This window comes from Eublepharis macularius, chromosome 7 (genome assembly GCF_028583425.1).
Source record: "Eublepharis macularius isolate TG4126 chromosome 7, MPM_Emac_v1.0, whole genome shotgun sequence".
Classification (NCBI taxonomy): domain Eukaryota; kingdom Metazoa; phylum Chordata; class Lepidosauria; order Squamata; family Eublepharidae; genus Eublepharis; species Eublepharis macularius.
In genome coordinates, this window is record NC_072796.1 from 131732398 (window position 1) to 131755622 (window position 23225).

Genomic DNA, 23225 nt, shown 5'->3' on the forward strand with positions numbered 1-23225 from the left:
GGCCCGGTCTGTCGGGCATCGTGGGCGTCTTTGCAGTAGCTTTTGAACACAGCTCCACCTGAAAGAAAATACATATTATCAATCTTGATTGACTTTATTCAAATACTTGGAATCTCTGGACTTACCTGTTGGATGTCTTCCTGTTGAATTTCTTGTATCATATATGTTAGTCAGCTGCACATGACTTCTGGTGCACCTGTCTTTGTATTCTTACCTGACTCATGTTACTGATTGGATTGACTGTTTATGAGAGTTGTACTCCATTATAGTATTTTTGATACATTTTGTGATTATTTTGTCCCTACTGGTGTGTTTTCACCTTGCTTAGTTACCTTTACCTTTGCCAGTGGGTTCCTCTTTTGTTTTTGCCCACCTGGAGATTGGCAACATTAAGTGTTACAATGGAATTCAAACCAGGACTGCTATGGACCTCCAGACTGAAATTCCATCTGTGCACATGCGTGCGCGCACACACACACACCACATATACATTTAAAGAAATGCTAAATTAAACAGGAAGAGACTAAAACAAAAGGACAGGCATCAAATCAGAGAGGTCAAACAAGAATTACATTGTGGGATTGACTTCTCCTTCATTACTTGTTCTCAGCATGCCAAAAAAAGAGAGACCTCAACACGCAATACAAAAATGCACGTGGAGAAGGGCAGAAAGGCACTTACTAATGCTTAAAGGTGCAGCATACGAACAAGTCTCTACAGGAATTCATATTGCCTCATTTTATCATTTTGATTAACTGAAAAACACAGTAAGTGCTCTTCTGCTGCAGGAAAATACCCGCTGTGATGTCAAGTCAAGAAAGGGGTTAAAGTAAACAATTCTAGATTCCTAGAGAGGCCTCTAGAGAGCTTCAGGCTCCACCTGGAGCTCGGCAACCCGACCTTAAGAGCAGCTACACTTCATTCTGCATTTAGAAAAGTTGGAAATCGAAACTTTTGAGTCTTCCAGTTCACAACTCTTACCATCTCTTACCGTCTCCTTTAAACTGTCATGCCTGCATATGTGTGGGTATTATTAATTCATGTATCCTAAATCAGTGCTGTCTAAACAGAATACAATTACTGCCGCCAAGTGACGGATGCTGTGCTCTTTAGCATCATGCCCGGGGAGATCAATAACCATCATTTCTTCCACTGGAAAATTCAATAGGTAATTGCTCAATTCTCTGCTCAACTACAGAAGCCAGCAGATACTTTGTGCCACCATCTGCTCAACAATACCAAATAGGCATTCAAAATCTGGCCTACTTTTACTGATTATACCTAAGCATCTATGCCAAAGTATCCAGCAGACTGTCTCATGCCCAAATTTCTAACATGTTTACTTTGCTCATGAAAACACCTAATGACTGAAACACAAAGATGATGATAATGGAACTGTTCATAGGGGACAAGTTTGGAGAGGGATCCATTTCAGTGTCACACCAGAAGCTCAGTAAGGATGCTGCCAAAGAGTCACCCCTCAGGCTTCTTCAAGGCTTTGAACACAACAACCACTGTCTACGCACATCTCCTTTCCGTTCAGGGAAACCACATGAGAGCAGTGATATGCGATTAAATACACATGTCCATTTCACAATGTGCGCATGTGGAAGGAAGCAAGTTACAACTTATCACAATTTATCAAAATACTCCAGCAAAATCCATACATAATCCATACAGGAGGATTAATAACAATAACACCAACTGTGTGCTTATATACTGCTCTTCTAGATAGATCAGTGTCCACTCAGAGCACTGAATAGTCACTATTATTATCCCCACAATACAGGAGTGGCTTATCCAAGGCCACTTGCTAAATTCATGACAGTAGTGGGCTTCTAACTAGCAGAGTGCTGGTTCACAGCCCAACCAGCACTCTGGTTCATAGCCTGACAGAGAGCAACAAAGGCAGTGTTATCACTATCCCCCCCCAAAACAGCTGGATTAGCCAAGGACAGCTGCTAAACTCATGACAGTAGTGGGCTTCTAACTAGCAGAGTGCTGGTTCACAGCCCAACCACTTAATGCCCAATGCAGAGCAAACAAAGTCAGTGTTATCATCATTATCCCCACAATACAGCTGGGCTTGGGGGACTGTCTTACCCAAGGCCACCTGATAAACTCATAGTGTGCTTCTAACTAGCAGAGTGCTGGTTCGCAGCCCAACCACTTAGTGCCCGATGCAAAGCAAACAAAGTCAGTGTTATCACTATCCCCACAGTACAGCTGGATCTGCGGGAGTGGCTTAGCTAAGGCCAGATGCTAAACTCATGGCAGTAGCGGGATTCTAACTAGCAGAGTGCTGGTTCACAGTCCAACCACTTATCCACTATGCTACAGCAGCTCTCAATCCCTATAGCAGCTTTAGCTTTTCCCCAGGACTTTGCTTGGCTAACAGCTGTTGGATCTTATTTCATTTTCCCCCAGCAGTGTACTTCATGGGCAGCTTTAGAGCAGTTCTGCAGCACTGCAATGGGGTTGCTAGCTCTGGCAGACATACATCTGGCAAGCAGCACATCCCACCCAGGCTGTATGAAAGAGGTCTCTCTCTTGTATTTTAAGGAGACATTGGGAGAGAAAGGAAAACAGAAAAGACAGCCAAAGACAGCTGGAGGATTTGGAGAAGCCACTTTGGGGGACACAGAAAAATTTAGGTTGAAAATGAAAGATAAAACATGCTGTAAGCCTGGTGCTTTAAAAATCTTAACGGTACAGTGAATGTAAACAAAAATTCTAATAATCACTGTACTTTCATTACCTTGTGTGGTCTCCAACTGGCCACTTTAATTAGCAAGGATCCTCTATAAACGCTTCTCTTCTCTGTTTTTTATAAGGATATATCTTCACTCCAGGGTTCCCAACACTGCCTTGGCCAATGCCGGTAGAATTGAGGGGTATACTTTGGGGAGGGTGTGATGTCACTTCTGAGTGATACTCTAAGCTTCCTTCCTTAGTCTCTTTGGCAAAAAACCATAGAGACTGGGAATAATTCCTAGAGTGTCACTGTGTGAAGGCTATTTTCCCCTCCATTCCTCAATTCCTCTGGAGTGAGAAATTAGGATTGGGGACAGGTAATTTGCCCTGGGTTGGTATTAGATCTTCCACTGCTAGATTATGAGCTTTCTCGGCGGTGGCCCTGTTTTACAGAATACCCTTCCTAAATGCCTTAGGAAGGCATCTGCTTTGCTGAGACTCTGCAAACTGTTTAGGAGGGCTTTGGGAACAGATTAGTTGATTTCTGCCCTTTGGCCAGATTTATATCTGTTTTCATAGTATGTTGCACTGATATCATTGTAACCTACCTTGAGTCTGGTTTCAGGAAATGGCCAGTTAAAAATGTTCAAAAACCCCACAAATAAATGACAATACTGACTTCACCCACCATGCCTGGTTCCCGTGACTGTCTATGGCTCAGCCCCATCTTCGTGATTGCATTGTATTGCCTAAATAACTGAAAGACTGTGAGTAGGTTACTGAAGAACACTCCAAAGCAGGTCTACTTAGAAGTAATACCCATCTTATTCAATAGGATTTACTCTTAAGAAAGTGCTCTTATGATTGCAGCCTGAGTTTATTTTATCATTGATGAGCACCTACTTTTCATGGGGTTTTAGGGCTGTTGACCCCCCCCCAGTGAGGGCGGGGCGTCCCCTGCCCTAAGTTCCTGTTGTCCACCACTATTCCAAATGCTTGAGGGGGAGATTAAAAAAACAGCAGTGTCACAGGCATGATGATGTCACTTCCGGGTAAGACCTATAAGTGAGAAGAGGTAGCTCTAGGAATTGCTGGAAACTCTATGGTTTTCCCCAGAAGTGATGTCTCACCCATGCTGCCATAACCTAGGGATCCCATTCCTCCAGTGGGGGTGGGGGATCCCCCACATCCACTCTCCATCCCAACCACAACCCCATATCCCCACCTCCAACCATCCCGCTGCTTGCCTAGTTTGGCTGGGACCTGAATGGGAATCCTGACTAGCACAATCTAAGCTGAAGAAAAGCAGTAACTGTTATTGTTTCAGAAACAGGAAACAACATGGTTAGAACAATCCTAAGCAAGTCTTCTCAGATGCAAGTCTCATATTATTCAATGGAGCTTACTCTCAGGGAAGCGTTCTTCAGATTGCAGCCATGAAGGATAAAATGCCCATCCTTATCCAATGGTATTTATTTGTTCTAAGTGCCAACAGTATGACTTTTGACATAGCAAGAAGAACAAGATGTGTTCCTTGCTGCTAAGCAAGAGAACATTTGGGGCAGGTGGACATGGAAAGCACACAGCAACAGATTCTACTTCATCGACTGAAATTCTGCAGCAAAAGAAACTGCAAAAAAAATCTTTCTTTTTGTAGCTACAAAATTTCAATTGCAAGGCAAAATGTCAGGATTTCTCAGTATCGAGGGTAGAAAGCAAGTTTGGAAAGATATCAAAAAGGAAATTTCATAGACAAACAGCAGGATTTTCTTTATATTCATCATTTGAAAATGCAGACACGCTTTCATGTTTTTAAAAGTTGTGTGATTTTTCACATTGAGTCTAACTGCATCTTTCCCCCATGTCTAATTTCCTCTTGGCCACAAGCATAGCTAATAAGTGCTTCTTAACTTGCTCTCAAAGCAAGCCCTTAGAGAAATAAGCAGTCTCATAATAGTATCCATTTCTGCTAAAAGCCACATACGTAGAGCCGCAAAAAGAACATTCTGTGGTTGATAAAATGAATGCTAATACAGAATTACACTAATGCAATGGAAAACTGCCCAGATAACAAAGTGTGCCTTTTCTAATATACTCACCTGCAACTTTCCAGAGCTTTTAGAGAGTGATTTGCAAGTATGTTAACAGGGCTGACTGGGGAGCATCTATGAAAGAGAGCTGATAGCTGTGCTCCCATAATCATCCTGCCATTACAATTTAGCCAGATTGCCGCAATTCTTGGGGAATGCTAATTAACAGCCATTTGTACAGAAAGAGTCCTAGTTTGACAAGTGGTTAAAAAAATGATTTTTATAGAGGGAGGTAAGGGGTGCCCGTACTTTTAAATAAAGTGTGTGTTTTAATTTATCTCAAAATTGTACATTACTAGGGCACGATCCACAAAAGTTTTGTCATGAATAATTTCCCTTGAAAGCAAAGAAATGAAGTAGAGATACAAGTTACAGAAGCTATGGACTCTCTGGATGTTGGAATATATCTGCACCCTTCAGCATGCAAAAATATGAATCCAGAGGGGTTAGCCATGTTAGTCTGTAGTTGCAAAATAGTAAAGAAGCCAGTAGCACCTTTAAGACTAACCAACTTTATTGTAGCATAAGCTTTCGAGAACCACAGCTCTCTTCGTCAGATGCATCCATTTTTCAAATATATGTATCTGATTTTGATTTAAAACTGAAACATCAGAGACATGAGTTCTAAGGGCACCTTCTTTCTGTTTTTCTAGTTTCCTGTATGCAGTGCCACCTAGGGTTACCAATTCCAGATTGAGAAATTCTTGGAGATTTGGGGGTGGAGCCAGAGGAGGGTGGAGTTTGGGGAAATGAGGTTGCTCTGTGAGGTATAATGCCATAGAGTCCACTTTCCAATGCAGTCACTGTCTCCAGGGGAACTGAATCTCTGTTGTCTGGAGATAAACTGTAATTCCAGGAGATTTACAGGCCCTGATCAGCGGGTCTTGCAAGACAAGCCCATAAGCACAGGGATTTGTGAGCTTTGCACAAACCAATTTGCAGCCAATCAAGACTGAGAGCTAAACTACACGAGATGCCTGACATGTGTTGGGTTTCCGCAAGTTTACCTGGGAAGTGTAGTTGGGCTCTGTCCCCAAGCTCCCACATGAAAATCCGAGCAGAATGGATTTTTGCAATGATGTCTGTTAGACTCAACCATCCCTTCCCATAGAGAGGAGAAGGAGACTTGAGCCCCCCAAGCTCAGAGCTCTGTAGGAAGGAATGGTTGAGTCTAACAGCTGCAGCAGTGGCAGCAACCTGAACAGCTCCTTTTGCCACTGCTAGCCACTTGTCAGCTTCGGGCTCAGCTCTCTTCGGGCCTCCCTAGCTGACTCTTTCCCTCCCATCCTTCTGTCCCTGCTCCTGCTGCTCTGACATGCCTCTCCCCTGCCCCAGAGCAAACCTGAGTGGAGCACGGAACACGGACACGTGTCGAGTGTCTCGTGTAGATTAGCTCTCAGCAGCAAGGCGGAGAAGGGCAGAGACATGACAACCCAAACTTACAGGGGACCAGGAGGAAGAGAATGAAATCTACCCCACTTCTCTCCAGATATATGGTTTTACAGGTGCATAAGAGGTGGGGAAGTCCCAGTGAGGACTGTAGAAGACGAAGGATAGACAGCCGGGCTAACTCAAAAATCCCTCCCACTGGGTTTTCCTAACTCCACCACAGGGGCCCAAATGCTGACCACTTACTCACATGCAGTGAATTATATACGCACTAGAGAAACAGAAAATTGCCCAGTTGTCTTGTTTCCATGTGAATTACACAAAGCAATCAGGCCCAGTGGTAACCACAGCACGATGCACCTGGACAACCTGCTACCATCCAACTCGTGACGCACCCAAGGGACTTGCTACAGTGTGACTCAACTGGGGTTAATGGGGGCCACCACATGATTCATCCAGGCCCAGGCACTGCACAGTTCACCTGAGTGATTTGTTATGGCATAACTCACTTAAGCTTGATGGCAGTAACACTCTAAGTTCTCCAAATGACTCACTGCCATGCAACTGTGCTAGGCCCAGTGAGGGCCACCATACAACTCATTTCAATGTCTTGCTGCCACACAGCTTACCTGGGTCTGGTGGTGGCCACAATACAGCTTGCCCATGCAATACATGACTCGCATGGATGACTCACTACCACACCATTTATGCAACTCACTTGGGACACTGGTTACTATGCAACATACCCAAACTTGGCAGCGGCCGCCATGCAAGGGGACCCTACCACACAACTGGACTTGTTCCACTGGGGGCTGCACAATTCACCAGGTGGTGGCCTTTGGTTCACTCACTGCCGCACAATTTTGCAATGTATGTGGATTTTTCCCACAGGCCATAATAGCCAATCTAGCTCTGGGGAGGAAGTGACTGGAAAAGGTAAAAGATAGAAGGGAGGAAAGGAAGGAAGTAGAGAAAGGGGAGAGGAAAATGGCTGTTTTCACACGTCGTTAACGTCACGCAACATCATGCAATACTCACGGAATGCTAGTGTCTTTATGGCTCAATTTCTGACATCATCATGCCACGAAAACAGAATCATGACGAGGTGATGTCAGAAAACATGCTATAAAGATGCCACCATTCCGGGAGTGTTGCATGATGTTGTGCGCATTAACGATGTGTGAAAATGACCAATGAGAAGCTGAAGGTGGAGTGGGAGAGAGAAGAAAAGAGGAGAGGCAGCCAGAGGGAAGAAAGAGGGAAAGTTGAAGACCAAAGGAAAGCAGGTAAAGGTAGATGTCTGGGTGGGAGAGAAGAAAGTAGGGAAAGGAGAATCTGCTAGGGAAGTGGAAAAGGAGGGGTACAGTGAGGGAGGGGGGTACAGGATGAAATTAGATGCCTCCCCACAAGTCCTCATGGATCCCCTGCTCATGCACCTAATTGTAAGCCGTACTAAGCGTTGTAACCATGTGTTTATAAGTTACTGCTTGCTCCAAAGCAACTGAATAACAGTCTTGAGTAGAGGTGGACATGAACCATGAAAAAAATGAATCGCGTGGTTCGTGTTCGTGTGTTTTCACAAACCACGAACCACAAACTTCCTCAAACTGGTGCAAGTTCGAACCGGTTCGTGGTTCATAGTTCATGGAGTTTAAATGCCCCTTTCCATGCCACTTTGCAGTGACACGGAAAGGGGCATTTAAACCCGCCGATCAGCTGCTTTTCGGGGATATCCCCAACAAGCAGCTGATCATTTAAACAGCGAGCTTGGCTGCGGCACGGAAAGGGGCATTTAAAATGAACCAAACGAACAGCTGGTTCAGGAACCACGAACCGGGCTGTTTTGCAGTTCTTTTCGGTTCATGTTCCGTTTTGTGCCCTTCTCTAGTCTTGAGAACTGTACTAATGGGTTAAGAAATGCCAAAATAACATGGCAGCATTCTGCCAATAATCTGTCCCGATGACACAGAGGATGGGCTGTGAATGCTGTCCTTGTCATAATGCCCTGGAGCGATGTCAGTAAGCAAATGACAAGATTATCTCCCTCCCTTTAGTAGACTACGCTCTTCTTTCAATCTCTGGCCCTACATCACACAATGTTCTGAATTCTTTAATTTCCCAGCTATCATATCTGAGTAACACCATGTAGAATCAATAATGCTATTGATCAGTTTTGGACAGTATGTGTAATAAGCTCTTTGCAGAATGTATTGGCAAAGATATCCTCTCTCTCTCTCTAATAAAAATATCACTTTTATGCCTGTCTTTTGTTGCATCTTATCCCCCAACGTTTTGTTCTGGCCCCATACCTCTTCAGATTTTATCTCCTCTTTTAGATTTCAGTGTGGAGTTTTCAAGTTTGATTTAGTGCATAAGAGCGGCAGGACTCTAATCTGGAGAGCTGGGTTTGATTTCCCACTCCTCTGCTTGAATCCAGCTGGGTGACCTTGGGTCAGTCACAGCTCTCTCAGAGCTCTCTCAGCCCAACCCACCTCCCGGGGTGATTGTTATGGAGATAATAATGGCATACTTTGTAAACCGTTCTGAGTGGGCATTAAGTTGTCCTGAACGGTGGTATGTAAATGATGCTATTATTTGTTTGTTTGTTTGTTTGTTTGTTTGTTCGTTCGTTCGTTCGTTCATTCGTTCATTTGTTTAAAATTTCTATTCTGCCCTCCCCATGGGTGACCTCAAGGTGGATAACAACCTATTAAAACACAATAAAAATTCCACCTACATTAAAACATCATTAAAACAGCAGCGTATGCATACAAATTTAAAAATAGGATGGTGGATAGCCTTAAAGGTTCTTTTCGAATGATTAAAGGTTCTCTTCAAATTTTCTCCCTGCGCTTATTTCCCAATGGTTTTCTCAATGTGGTTTTGAGTCCATTTTTTCCATCATACAGAATTTCCTTTCTCCTCCTCCACCCTCTGTTCCGTCCTCCTCCCTCCTCTGCAGGCCACTTCTCCATCCTCCTCTCAGCTCCCCCCACTTTCCCTCTCCTCTTTTCCCTCATCCCCCTCCTTTCCCATATCAGCTTTTTAAAAAAGAAAAATTAATGATATCATAACGCCATAATGTTGTTGTTACTACATTGGGTCATTTTGCCCCACTGGTGCCAGACTCTGCCTCCTAACTGGGTCCGTTGAAGTGGAGCTCTCCGATTTGGACCGTGGGATGTGCGTGTCTAGATCGTAAACAAAAAATGTCTACCTGGAGAATGGCTGTCGTGTATCCCAAGCATAACCAAATTATAACGTCTTAACGTCATAACAATATAATGATATGGTTACTTTGTGTTGTGTTACATGCATCTCATTTAGGATTTCAAAGATGTACACTTTGGGGGCAAAAAAATCTGGGTTTGTGTGTTACACTGCGCCAGCACTGCCCACAAGCCATTCTTTCCGCTTTCTCTTTTCCTTTTGGGTTTTTTCCCCCACTGTCTTTCTATTTGGTACTGTTCCTACAGCTATCACCTTAAACAGATGTTAAAATGGAAAAAAACTTACTTAATATTATTTCTCTGATATTTAATTATTGCCCCATATATTTTGCCACAGACAGAGTAATGGAGTCATTTATATACAATAATAATCATGTCACCTGAGATCTCATATTAAGTAATTTCATATTTTTAAGTAGAAGGATAATTAAGCTAGCCCTCAACTTATTAAAAGCCCTGACCTGGATAGCCCAAGTGAGCCTGATCTTGTCAGCTCTCAGAAGCTAAGCAGAGTCAGCCTTGGTTAGTAATTGGATGGGAGACCTCCAATGAAGATCAGGGTTGCAGAGGCAGGCAATGGTGAACCACCTCTGTTAGTCCACATTGTGTTGTCAGAGCATCAGTGATTTCCCCCACATCCCACCCCCCACTACCCTACTGAATGCCCTGACCTGGATAGCCCAGGTGAGCCTGATCTCATCAGATCTCAGAAGCTAAGCAGGGTCAGCTTTGGTTAGTAACTGGATGAGAGACCTCCAAGGAAGACCAAGGTTGCAGAGGCAGGCAATGGCAAACCACCTCTGTTAGTCTCTTGCCTCGAAAGCCAGGGGTTGCCATAAGTCAACTATGACTTGAGGGCATTCTCCACCACCACCAACTCATTAAATAAGGGACACTCTATAATCATATTAAATGGTTTCGACTTTATCATATGGGCATCTGCATGTTCTGTTCGCATATGGTACTTTCTTATATCTGCCCACCAATCCCGCCGAGGAAAGAGCATTCATTCTTGCCAGAGTAAAAGCTTTTCTAAGCTTTGGTACTGCAAACAACTTAAGTGCTGGGCGTTTCTAGTCATCATAATATCATAACATCATAATGTAATAATGTGATTGGGCATGCACAAAACTTTTTAAAAGGGCTAGTAGGGATGTGATGGCATGGGATATGCCCACAATGATCCCAACGAAGACATCCACACCTCATCACCTAATCCTCTTTATTGCAGGGTGGTGCAGGCAAAAAAAGGCAGCACCCACAGTAGGATCAAAAGTGGTGTGCGGGAAAGTAGGTGGCCGAAACGAATCAGATCGAGGAGTGAAACCACAAAGAGAGGTTTCTGGTGCCTGCGGCCACTCCCACTGTGTGATGACATCACCACGTGATGATGTCATCACACAGCAAAGCCAGGTCTATTGACCGGTGGGTGGCTGAGGCAGCGCGCGGAGGCTGCCCGCGCTCCACACGCTGCTCCGTCCGCCTGCTGTGCCTGGCCCACGGCTGCTGTGCTCGGCTGGGGGCATGTGGCGGTGGCAGCAGTGATGGCGGTGCTGGGCTGGCCGGCTGCAGCAGCCACAGGCCAGGCACACCAGCTCCGTGGCGTGCGCCTCCGCCCCCAGCACCCCCTCCGGCGCCCCCTCTGGGGCCCCAGCACCTACGGCAGCCGCCTCACTGCCTCACTGCCTCAATGGTGGTGCCAGCCCTGCTAAGCACTAATGTAATGCTTCCTGCCCTCCCTCTCATGATCTCCCTAGGTTCACAGAATCATCATTGCTGTCAGATGGCCATCTAGCCTCTGCTTATAAACCTCCAAAGAAGGAGAACCCACCACCTCCTGAGGAAACCTGTTCCACTGATCGACCACTCCAACTGTCAGAAAGTTCTTTCTAATGTTTACCTGGTGGTACTAACCATGCTTTCCATACAGCAGGTCCTTGACACCAGTTTCAGGATCTCAGGTACCTGGTGTTGGGAAATATCATTTTTGCCTTGGATAATTGCTTCCAATCAAAGTAGACAACAATGGGCCACATAGACCAATGCTCTGTCTTATAATAAGGAAAAGGTAGTCCCCTGTGCAAGCACCGAGTCATTATTGACCCATGGGTGGACGTCGTATCACGACGTTTTCTGGGCAGACTTTTTATGGGGTGGTTTGCCATTGCCTTCCCCAGTCATCTACACTTTACCCCCAGGAAACTGGGTTCTCATTTTACTGACCACGGAAGGATGGAAGGCTGAGTCAACCTTGAGCCAGCTACCTGAACCTGGTTTTCACCAGGATTGAACTCAGGTCGCTAGCAGAGCTTGGGCTGCAGTACTGCCGCTTACCACTCTGCGCCACGGGGCTCTTGCCCTGTCTTATCTTATCTTATCTTATCTTATCTTATCTTATCTTATCTTATCTTATCTTATCTTATCTTATCTTATCTTATCTTATCTTAAGAGCTTCGAAAACAAATCAACATATGGGATAGAGGTTCCAAAACTGAGTTTGAACCTGACACAATTGGTCTACTCAGTGGAGGGAAGCCTGGTACGTATTTTGGGGGAAATATAAAATACTGTGATTCTTGGATATTCATTATGTAGAAACTTGGAGGCAGACTGATCTACATAGCCCAAGGATAGAACATCATCCCATAATACATAAAGCAAATTTCCCTGCTCCGGGTAGACCAATCATGTCATGTTTGAACTCAGTTTTGGAACTTCTGTCCCAATATATTGATTACTTTTTGAAGCCAAAATCATTTTGACACCAAATCATTAGCATACACTAAGGGCACCAGAGATTTCATATGTAAAATAGAAAATCTGTCTCAGTACAAGGCAACTCCAGATGTTTATATCCAACCTCAAACTATTTTTCATGGCTAAGATTGCCAGGTCCTCGGGTTTGCATCAAATTTTCAGAGTCTCAGCTTTGTTTTAGGGGTCTCTAATGGAAGGACTTAAATCTCAGGGGTACGCTGAAGGGATTAAGGTTCCTTCCCCCCTTTCACAGATTTTCCCAGTTCTCAAAACTTCAAACGGCTCAATTTTTTAATCTCACGCATGTGTGATGCAGCAAAGGTATCTGAGTATCTTAAGAACTACAGCTGACACAATGCCAAGATGTCACAGCTTTTCAATCTAAACCCCCCTCTGTCTGGAGATCAGGGGGTGGGGCCACCAGCCATATGACCATTTTCAAGAGGTTCCGGAACTCAGTTCCACTGCGTTCCTGCTGAAAAAAAGCCCTGCCCTACACTAACCCATTCTTCAGTGATTCTCTTTAATTCTACAAAAGGTCTCCAAACCACACACATAACAGACAAGACATGATATCCTACCACATTTTCATTCTCTTGATCTCAGTGTTGCAAGCAACTCGGCTAGGACGCCTCAAGCCATCAGTGTTTTATACCTGCACAGAGACAATCAAAAGGCAAATGTCATTTGGGCCATAATGAAACAAAATGGATGCCCATCTATAATACGTCTGAGGAGGCCCATATTTTGGAGAGTCTAATTGTGCGATTGGGGTCATTGGCCGATGACAAAGTTCTGCCAACCCTGGTCATTACCAGCTAATTAGAATTGGAATTCAGTGATCCATCACAGGCCAAAGAGAAAGGAACAGCCTGGGGGGGAGTTCTTTAATTAAAGGTAGGGAAAGTTTTATGTATTTGGCTTCTTCTTCCGAATATGGTGAGAACTTCCTAGTCTGCCTGTTCTGGTATTCACATGGCTTGCATAGTTGCTTGAACTTAGATATTTACACCATCGACAGCTATGATGCTATTTGATCAATGATAGACTAAAGCTGCAGAAAACCGATATAAGAACTAGAGGTGGGCAGGAACTGAAATACGAACCAAAGTTCATCGCGAACCAGGCCTTTTTTTTTTTGGTTCACGAGCCAGCAGTTCATTGGACAAACTGCAACGATTTTTAGGCTGGTTTGTTTGGTTCGTTTTTCAGTTTGTCACTGCAGACAGCCTGGTGTTGATCAATCAGTTTCCTAGGCAACAGGGGGGATGGGCTTCCTGCAGACCTTCTGCTGCCCCAGAAGTGATGAACCAAACAAACTGGTTCACAAACCAGGCAATTTCATGTTGGTTCGTGGTTTGTGAAATGCTATGAACCATGAACTACCATTTCCCCAGTTCATGGCCATTTCTAATAAGAACCTAAGAAATAATAATAACAAAAACAACATTTGATTTTTAAACCACTCTTCAGAACAACTTCACACCCACTCAGAATGGTTACAAAGTGTATTATTATTATCCTCATGACAATCACCCTGTGAGGTGGGTGGACTGAGAGAGCTCTGAGAGCTGTGACTAACCCAAGGTCACCAGATGGCTTCAAGTGGAGGAGTGGGGAATCGAACCCTGCTCTCCAGATCAGAGTCCTGCCGCTCTTAACCACTACACCAAACTGGCTCCCCTAATGGATCAGTTCAAGTTTCTGGACAAGCATTCTTTTTCTAACAGAAGCCAAGGACATGCCTGTAGGGCTTGCAAGCAGGGCAAGAAGGCAGCGGACTTCTGCTGGTGTATGTCCCTAACATTTGCTCTTCAGAGGTGTATTGCTTCTGAGCTTTCGCTGGCTACCATGACAAAGCTGTCAACTGGCCTATCGTTGCTGAGTCTGCAAAAGTCCAAGCCTTACAGAGAAGGTCCAGGTCAGACCTTTTAACGCTTGCATGCCTTCCAAATGTATGCTAAAGGCATATTGAGAGCTTTCACATTGCCGTACTTTAAAACTTAAAAGGAAATTTAAGAAATGATTGTTCTACTCCTAAATGAAATGTGGCCGTCTCCTGTTTGGTTTTCTAATTAAGGGTGCTTTGCTGACTAAGGATGACTATATAACTTAGATTTGCCAAGGTTGCTTTGCAACAAGTGAGCTACTCAGCTGCTGAGGTTTAGCAAAGTTGTATTTACAAATAAGGTATTGCAAACAAAGGTACAAACACATATCCTCTGCTTTGATCCATCTATTCTAAGGTACTTGTTATCACATACATAAACTTTTATGGCCTTAGACTCATGGTATTCAGGCCAGCCCTGAATATTTTCACTGCTCATCTGAGACCCAAGCATTTCAGGGCTCTGGGCTTAGCACTACCAAGAAAGTTAATCCAGAGTCTCGTGTTAACATACTAGATTGTCCAGCAGACGTTCAGGAAATTATTTTCCTAATTCCGCTGTTTTAATGAACATACGGACCATATCATGGGTCTAGCAGTATTGTTTACTCTGCGACTTTCCAAGGTCTTGGGCAGAGTGGAGTTTACTCTTCTGTAAAGTTCTATGCACGTTGATGATCAGTCGTTGGCGTTGTGGAAAGATATTATCCTTACGAACTTTTGGCTTGCACATCTCATGCAGCACCCACAGTCTCTGTGGGGCACTCTGAACAAGGGTGAACAGCTCAAGCGCAGGGGATCTCAGCCGAGCTCCAATGTCATCTTCTCTTCCAAGCAAAGCTTCTAGCTGCACTCCAGAAATACCACCATCATCACCATGTCATTACTGGGTAGTTCATAAATCTCAGAGTTGTTGGCATTTATTGATTAAAGCTCCAAGGTAAATTGATCAGTTGCTCTCTCTTGCCAGCAGGTTATTAAAATAATACAGTGGGAAGTAATAAACGCTGTATCCGTGAGTCATGGAGATGGGACTTGGTGTCTGCTACTACTTACATTGAATCTGGGCCAAGGAATGGTGTGTGAATCGCTTCCTCTCTGTTCATCTTCTCCTCTTGCTTCAAGGTGAAGGACTTCAAGAATAGGGCAACTCGCCATCGTTTCTGACCCGTATGTTTTCATCCTGGAGCATTCAATATTTACCTACAGCTAACCATAGAATTTAAGGTAGGAAAAGAGAATAAGGTGAGAATTCTGAATTTTATCCCTAACTTTGATAGCTAAGCTACATCTCCATCTGGTTGATTCTTAGCTGGACTGTACTACTTTAGCAGTAGAAAAGAGCAAAGAGTCCAGTAGCACCTATAAGACTAACAAAATTTGTGGTAGGGTAGGAGCTTTCATGAGACACAACTCGCTTCTTCAGATACTGCTAGAATGTGAGTCCATCTGTCCTTATATCTTGGAGAGTGGAATGATTGCAGAAGCTGAATGATAACAGCCGGTGAATGGCAATGGCAGGCGTGATTGAACAGAGTAGGGTATGCAGAGGGGTAATGGGTGTGGAGAAATCAGCATTGGTAATGAGACAGGAAGCCTAGGTCTCCATTCAATCCAGGTGGATGTATTGTCTTGAGCTTTGTTATCAGTTGCAATTCAACAGTCTCTCTTTCTAATATCCCTTTGAAGTTCCTCTGCAGGATAACTGCTACTTTTAGGTCAGCAACTGAATGTCCTGGAAGGTTAAAATATTCCCGCACTGGTTTTTAAATATTTTGGTTTCTGATGTCAGACTTATGTCCATTAATTCTTTGTCGAAGTGACTGGGAAGTTTGTCAAATGTAGAGAGTGGAGGGCATTTCTGACAGATGATGGTGTAAATCACACTGGAGAATGAGTAGGAGTATGAACCTGAGATGGTATGGCTGATATTGTCGGGTCCACTGCACTACTTTAGATTACAGATGAGTCATAGTGGATTGGCACCAGGCAAAAACAGCAGAGCTGTGCTACAGTAATAAGAACTTTCCTGCTTCCCCATCCCACTGTACTCTTATACACTCCCTGAAAATGTGTCCTCATGGATCAGTGGACCTCCAGGATCAGCATGGATTTGCAATAGGAGATAGAGTTGCTCTCCCCCTTTTCTCTGAGTAGAAAGGGAATATAGGAGACATGGTGGTATTTTGAATGGTTCGCTACATTACAAAATACCCTTCACAGATCAAGATGGGTAGCCGTGTTTGTCTGTCAATAGCAGCAGAAAAGAGCAAGAGTCCAGCAGCACCTATAGGAGTAACAAAATTTGTGGTAGGGTATGAACTTGCGTGAGTCACAGCTCGCTTCTTCAGATACAGCTAGAAGAAGTGAGCTGTGACTCACAAAAGCTCATACCCTACCTCAAATTTTGTTAGTCTCATAGGTGCTACTGGACTCTTGCTCTTTTCTACAAAATACCCTTCATGTTTGTAAAAAAAATTAGCAGTACACTTCAGATCATATGTCAGCCGTTTCCTTAACACGCTGGTCTTCTATGTGCAATTTTTTTAAGTATGGGGGAACATGGAATCTCTAACTTGGATGTGCGTTCCCATTGTGATAGATCAAGATGGGTAGCCATGTTTGTCTGTAGCAATGGAAAAGCACAAGAGTCCAGTAGCACCTATTAGACTAACAACATTTGCGGTAGGGTATGAGCTTTCGTGAGTCACAGCTCACTTCTTCAGATATTGATCTGAAGAAGTGTGCTGTGACTCATGAGAGGTTATACCCTTCCACAAATTTTGTTAGTCTTATAGGTGCTACTGGACTCTTGCTCTTTTTCACATTGTGATAGCTATCTAGTCCATGTAACCAACAGATGCATCTGATAGGGGCAGACTTGCCTACACAGGGCTATTTGTCAGATGCTACAAACCATGTTTAGAGCTACTCCGTGGCCTGTGGAGTTGACCAGGATGCTGTTTTGAACTGCCCTGCTTCCACCAAACCCTTGTGATGTGTCCAGATAAGAAACCCTACCGAGTTACATTAGAATTGGCTTCTTTGTCTCCTCTTTGAGAGTCATTTGTGATTCTTGTGTTGCAGAGGTTAGCTTTCATTGAGTACCAGTCCTCCGAGAATTCTCAGCTAAGTTTCTTCCTGCTAATTCCATGCTTATCAGAGCATCTTGTTCTTCTCTCACATCATCATGCTTGCGAAGCCCTAAGGCGCATGTAACTGCATACCGTTAGACCCCCTCCTGTCCACAGCAGAGCTGAATGACTTAGTGTTTAGGGAAGCTTTTCTGTTATCCTGGTTGTTTTTGTCATCCACTTGTTCTTGAAAGAGCAGGAACTGAAAAGATTTTTTTAAAAAAAGGATTTAGATATCTTGGCAATTGTACGCATTCACAGTCATTTCCATTTTTAAGGAAAACACCCAAGAGATCAATAGCTCCAATTTAGCAATGTGAATCTCTGGCAAAAGGAAAGAAAGAGGTCTTTTTAAAATCTGTGTGAGATCCGCCTAATGAATTGGGCAGGATGGCTTGTGATGGACACTGGGGCATATGGGAACTAAACAGCTTCATTTGGCAAGAATCTAAGAGATATGATGTATAATGTAGAAGAAAGTGCAAGCAAAACACATTTTAGACAACTGGGTGAATTGTAAAATGTTCCCAGAAATAAGTGGTGGACTATGTAAGATGGATTTTGATTATAGCGGTTTGCTTCTTCACGCAGCTCACAGGGTAGGATCTCACCAGCATTTCTGTTGAAGAAGAAGAAAGAAGGATTCCCCTTTGACTTCCCAGAAGACTATGCTGGAGATCATATGACCTTCATGGACTCTAAGGGTCAAAACACACGAGCAAGTGTCGGATCCTGCAAAGATCCCTGGGAATTGTAGTTTTAAAAAAACAGCCACTTGATGTGAATCTCAGCTCAGCCGGGGAGAATCACAACTGGAGGGACTTTCTCTCACACACTCTCTTTCTCTCTTTCAAAAATCCTCCAGAGAGCTCAGGATGGGGGGAGGTTGGGAATGATGTAACAAGAGGCAGGGGGAAAGCCGAGATGTTTCGCGAGCGGGAAAGAAACCCAGTCCCTCCCATTCTTCTTCTCCCAGCATGGTCCGGTTACATCCCTCACCCCACCCCATCTCTGAGCTCCTGAAGGAAAACCAGCAGATTGGATTTTTGAAAGAGAGACTCTCTCCAGTTGAGCAGCTTTTCTTTGCAAGAAAATCCACTTTACTCGGTTTTCCTCCAGTTGCTTGGAGAGGGGGAGGGTTAGACTACCACTCCCAGGGATGCTTGAAGGACCAATCCAGCTCTTCACATGTAATTCATCTTGTGTGTTTCCTCTCTTAGCCAGAAATGCTTGAACAGACCGTGAGTGTTCTTTTAATTCATTTATTAAACTTTCTTATCTTTTGAATGCTTTAAACCTGATGTCTGGAAACGCACCATGCCTATTCGCTATCTGAAGTGCAGTAACAGGGAGGGACACTGGGTGAGCTCACCATCTCTGTAACAGAATAAGTCAAAATCATGAAGTTACAATAGATTGCACCCAAGCTAGCTTGTAGGAATGAAGCAGGAGGCATAGCAACTAGCAACACAGGTATCAAGTGCTAGACTTGCAATTCCGTTCAGCAAGAGATAGTCTCAGAATTGCTGGGAACAGCAGTTGTTACTCACTTTGGATTTTGGTAAATCTAAAGAGCAAGGGAAAGGTGTGGCATCATTGGGAGAGACTTAGTATGGCTGTGGGGGATTTGGGGCCTCCCCCTGAACCAGCCCAAAAGAACAAGAGGGCCTTGCAAGTCCTTTCCATCGCAAAGACCACTATAGTTCTTGGCATCCCCTATAAATGTGGTCTATTTTCTGGCCATTTTTACCCAAACAAGTCATTCCACGGATGAATGCGCAGAAATTCTCACACACCTTGGATGAGAAGAACACTCTTTGAAGCTGCTCTTATAACCTTGCATAGTGAAATCACAAACATAAGTATCTGTCAATGATGCTCCTCTACTAGTTTAGTTTAGTTTAGTTTAGTTTAGTTTAGTTTAGTTTAGTTTAGTTTAGTTTAGTTTAGTTTAGTTTAGTTTAGTTTAGTTTAGTTTAGTTTATTCGGTGTTTAACCCGCCCTCCCCACAAGTGGGCTCAGGACGGGGTACAACAATCATAAAATATAATTGCATAACAAATTTTACAATAAAATTCAGAAATTAAAATCATATATATATACAAAAACCGGATATAGTTGGCTACACATTCCTGCCCCCAGCATACAAAGAGGAGGTAGACAGACACACGAGCTGTACTCCAATACCGGAGACCGGTGGGAGGCTTGATGATGGTCCTGATACTGGCCTCAACCATAAGCCTGGCAGAACATCTCTGTCTTGCAGGCTGCCAAAATGATACAAGATCCTGGCAGGCCCGAGTGTCCTCAGGCAAAGAGTTCCACCAGGTTGGGGCCAAGACCGAAAAGGCCCTGGCCCTAGTTGAGGCCAAACTAGTTGGCTAGCAGAACATCCAGTTGTTAGTTAAGGGTGGAGGAAACATTCTTCATACTTCTCTGCCCCTACTCGGTAGGGTGGTGGTAGAGAGTGCCCTCAAGTCTTAGCTGACTTATGGTGAACCCTAGTGGGGTTTTCATGGCAAGAGACTAACAAAGGTGGTTTGCCATTGCCTGCCTCTGCAGCCCTGGTCTTTGTTGGAGGTCTCCCAACCAGTAACTAGCCAAGGCCGACCCTGCTTAGCTTCTGACATTATGATGACTAGAAACGCTCAACACTTAGCTTAGAAGAGCTTTTACTCTGGCAAGAATGAATGCTCTTTCCTCAGTGGGATTGGAGGGCAGATATAAGAAAGTACCACATGCCAACAGAACATGCAAATGCCCATATGATAAAGCTAAAAGCATTGAACATATGATTACAGAGTCCCTTATTTAATGAGTTGTTGGTGGTGGAGTGTTATGTATTGGGCTAGCTTTGAGAAAAGCAGAATCTACAAGCCGATGGGGAAAGAGGGTTAGCAGCAGCCAATCATTCCCATGGGATATGAACCAATTGCTGCCTTGTGAACATGTTACCTTTTGTCAGCACAGGCAAATGAAGGATCCTAGTGTGTTCCATTGCGGGGTTACTAAAAGGGGGTGTCGTTGGAGTGTATATATCTGGCTCCTTCAGGAGTACGTGTATGTAGTATTTGCAATAAAGTTACTCGCATGAGCTGAAATCACTGCCTGGCTGCAATCACTATGAGCACAAGGCTCAATATTTAATATGGAGAATGCCCTCAAGTCATAGTTGACTTATGGCAACCCCTGGCTTTCAAGGTAAGAGACTACCAGAGGTGGTTCGCCATTGTCTGCCTCTGCAACCTTGGTGTCCCTTGGAGGTCTCCCATCCAGTTACTAACCCAAGCCGACCCTGCTTAGCTTCTGAGATCTGATGAGATCAGATTCACCTGGGCTATCCAGGTCAGGGCACTCAGTAGGGTAGTGGGGGGGGAGGGGATGTGGGAGAAATCACTGATGCTCTGACAGCACAATGTGGATTCCTTGAGCATTGCCCTGACATGATGGTGTCACTTTTGCATTCATGACAGAAGTGACATCGAGGCATTCAAGTGATGGCAATTTACTTGCCCCGGTTTCCCCCACTGTCTCCCCGCAAAGGTTGCCGACCCTTCGTGAACTGCCCATTCCACAGTCCTACTTGATTGCCCGCTAGCCTCCAGAGCACCAGCACTGAGATTCTTCCTTTCTACAGCTGGGCTGCTGGCCAATTCACATATATACGACACATGCATCGTACACAAAAGGGATCCATAAATCATACTTTCATGGGTAATGGCACCCTTCATTGTGTTGCCGTTTTGGCAACGCAATGAACCACCGATGTAACACAATGCCGGCTTTGCTTCGTTTGACTTGCGTCCTTCCCCTCCTGCAAGCAAATGCAAACGATTGCATTCACTGTGGGATTATCAGCGTCCTCCTTCCAACCCATTAACCATGGGTTCTAACAAGGACTGTGTAGGGCTGTTATGAGGCTGAAGCGGAGTAATCCATCAAACCAGTGAAAACACAGAACTCTGGGAAATCGCTGAGAACCCATTTAGCGATTGTGTTATAAAGCCAGGAGAGCAACTAAACTAGAGCTACGGGAAATTTAGAATATTTTCAGGCTCATTATTTCAGTCAGGGGAGGCTCTGAGAGAAAGATGTACAGGCTTCCCTGGCAAGCCCAGTTCCGTCAGATCTTGCAAGCTAAGCAGGGTCGGCCTTGGTTAGTAATTGGATGGGAGATCTTCGAGGAAGACCAAGGTTGCAGAGGCAGGCAATGGCAAACCACCTCTGTTAGTCTTTTCCTTTGAAAACCCCAGCAGGGAGTCACTGTAAGTCAGCTATAACTTGACGGCACTTTCCACCACAACTGTGTGGATATAGTTTCAGGCGGGTAGCTGAGTTGGTCTGCAGTAGAAGAGCAAGATTTTGGCCCAGTAGCACCTTAAAGACCAACTAGATTTCCAGGGTATGGAGGAGGACTGCAAGCGGAGGAGATGTGGATTTCCTACATCATGCAGGGGGTAGGACTAGATGACCTCTGGGACACCTCCCTGTTCTATGTTTCTGTGTCTATAAGACATAGTGAGGTATATTATGCATATAAATGACATGCATTGTATGGATAAATACTGTGCACAACTGCACATGGATGGTATGAAAATTCATTAACATTTGAAAAAGAAACAAACAAATTGTCAGTGCTAGTAATGAAAGTGGCCAGACCAAAAAAATAGCAAAATGGGGGAGGGGGGAATGAAACAATGATGTCCCCCCACATTTCTAGTTCAACATAATTTTGATGCCTGGAATAGAAAATCCCTTTGAAGCTAGCCACACTTGTTTGCTAGAGTCTTAGCATCTCTCTCCACCTTCAGAAATTTTAAAAAATTATTTTATTTAATTTTATTGTACTTTGGGGTCCAGGTTCATGGCTATTAATGTGGGTGGATCTGGAAATGGAAGGAAGCAATTCAGAGGATTATAAAAGCAGTCAGTGTTCTTGCCCTGTCGTGAATTGCTCCCAAGACTGCCGAAAGCTTAGCCATGCAATTACGTTATAATTGTGACATGGATTCTCCCTGACAAAATGGTAGGCAAGCACCTGTTTATCCTTAAGCCATAAACCCATGAAAGTGACCGGACAATGGTGCATTTCTGATTTCATCTCTGTGCCTTTAAGGCACGTGAAGATGTGCGTATTCCATCATTCCAGATTCCTGCCATAGTCAAAAACACTCATGAATCCAAGAGCACATACAAAATTACTGAGATTTAATTAGCCTTGCTCGGTAGGAGATCCAGGAATGGTGGTGGTAGCCGTGATAGCAATATGGACAATCCACTTTAGAGAGCAGAATCAGAGTAATAGCAGCTCTAACCTCAAAAGAACAGTTGTCCTCAAAGATGTAAGCAGAAACTATCACTGATAATATTGGCTTCAGTCTTTTGGCTCGGGTTCCCAACATCGCCTCAGCAAATGCCTGGAAATTTTGTATGAAGTGCCCGGAGAGGGTACAGTTTGGAGAGGATCAGGGCTTTTTTTCTGGGAAAAGAGGTGGTGGAACTCAATGGTGGAACTCAAGACCGCACAATGACGTCACTTTGGGTCAGCTGGAACCAGGGGGGAGTTTTTAAAAGTTTAAATTGCCCTCGGCGAAAATGGTCACATAGCTGGTGGCCCCGCCCCCTGATCTCCAGACAGAGGGGAGTTTAGATTGTCCTCCGTGCCGCCGAGCAGCATGGAGGGCAATCTAAACTCCCCTCTGTCTGGAGATCAGGGGGCGGGGCTACCGGCCATGTGATCATTTTTAAGAGGTGCCAGAACTTCGTTCCACTGCGTTCCCACTGAAAAAAAACCCTGGAGAGGATGCAATGTCACTTATGGGTGACGCTCGAGGCTGCCTCCCCTAGTATCTGTGGTCATTATCATAGAGACTTGGGGAAATTCCCAGAGGGAGGCCATTTTTCTCCTGCTTCTCAATCCCTTGTGAGTGAGAAACTGGGGCTGTTGGTAGATAATTCCTCACCCAGGTGGATCAATGGGAGGCCTACCTCTGTTAACTACATCCTTTCAGTGTAATCTCCCCATCATTGACTATGCACCTTC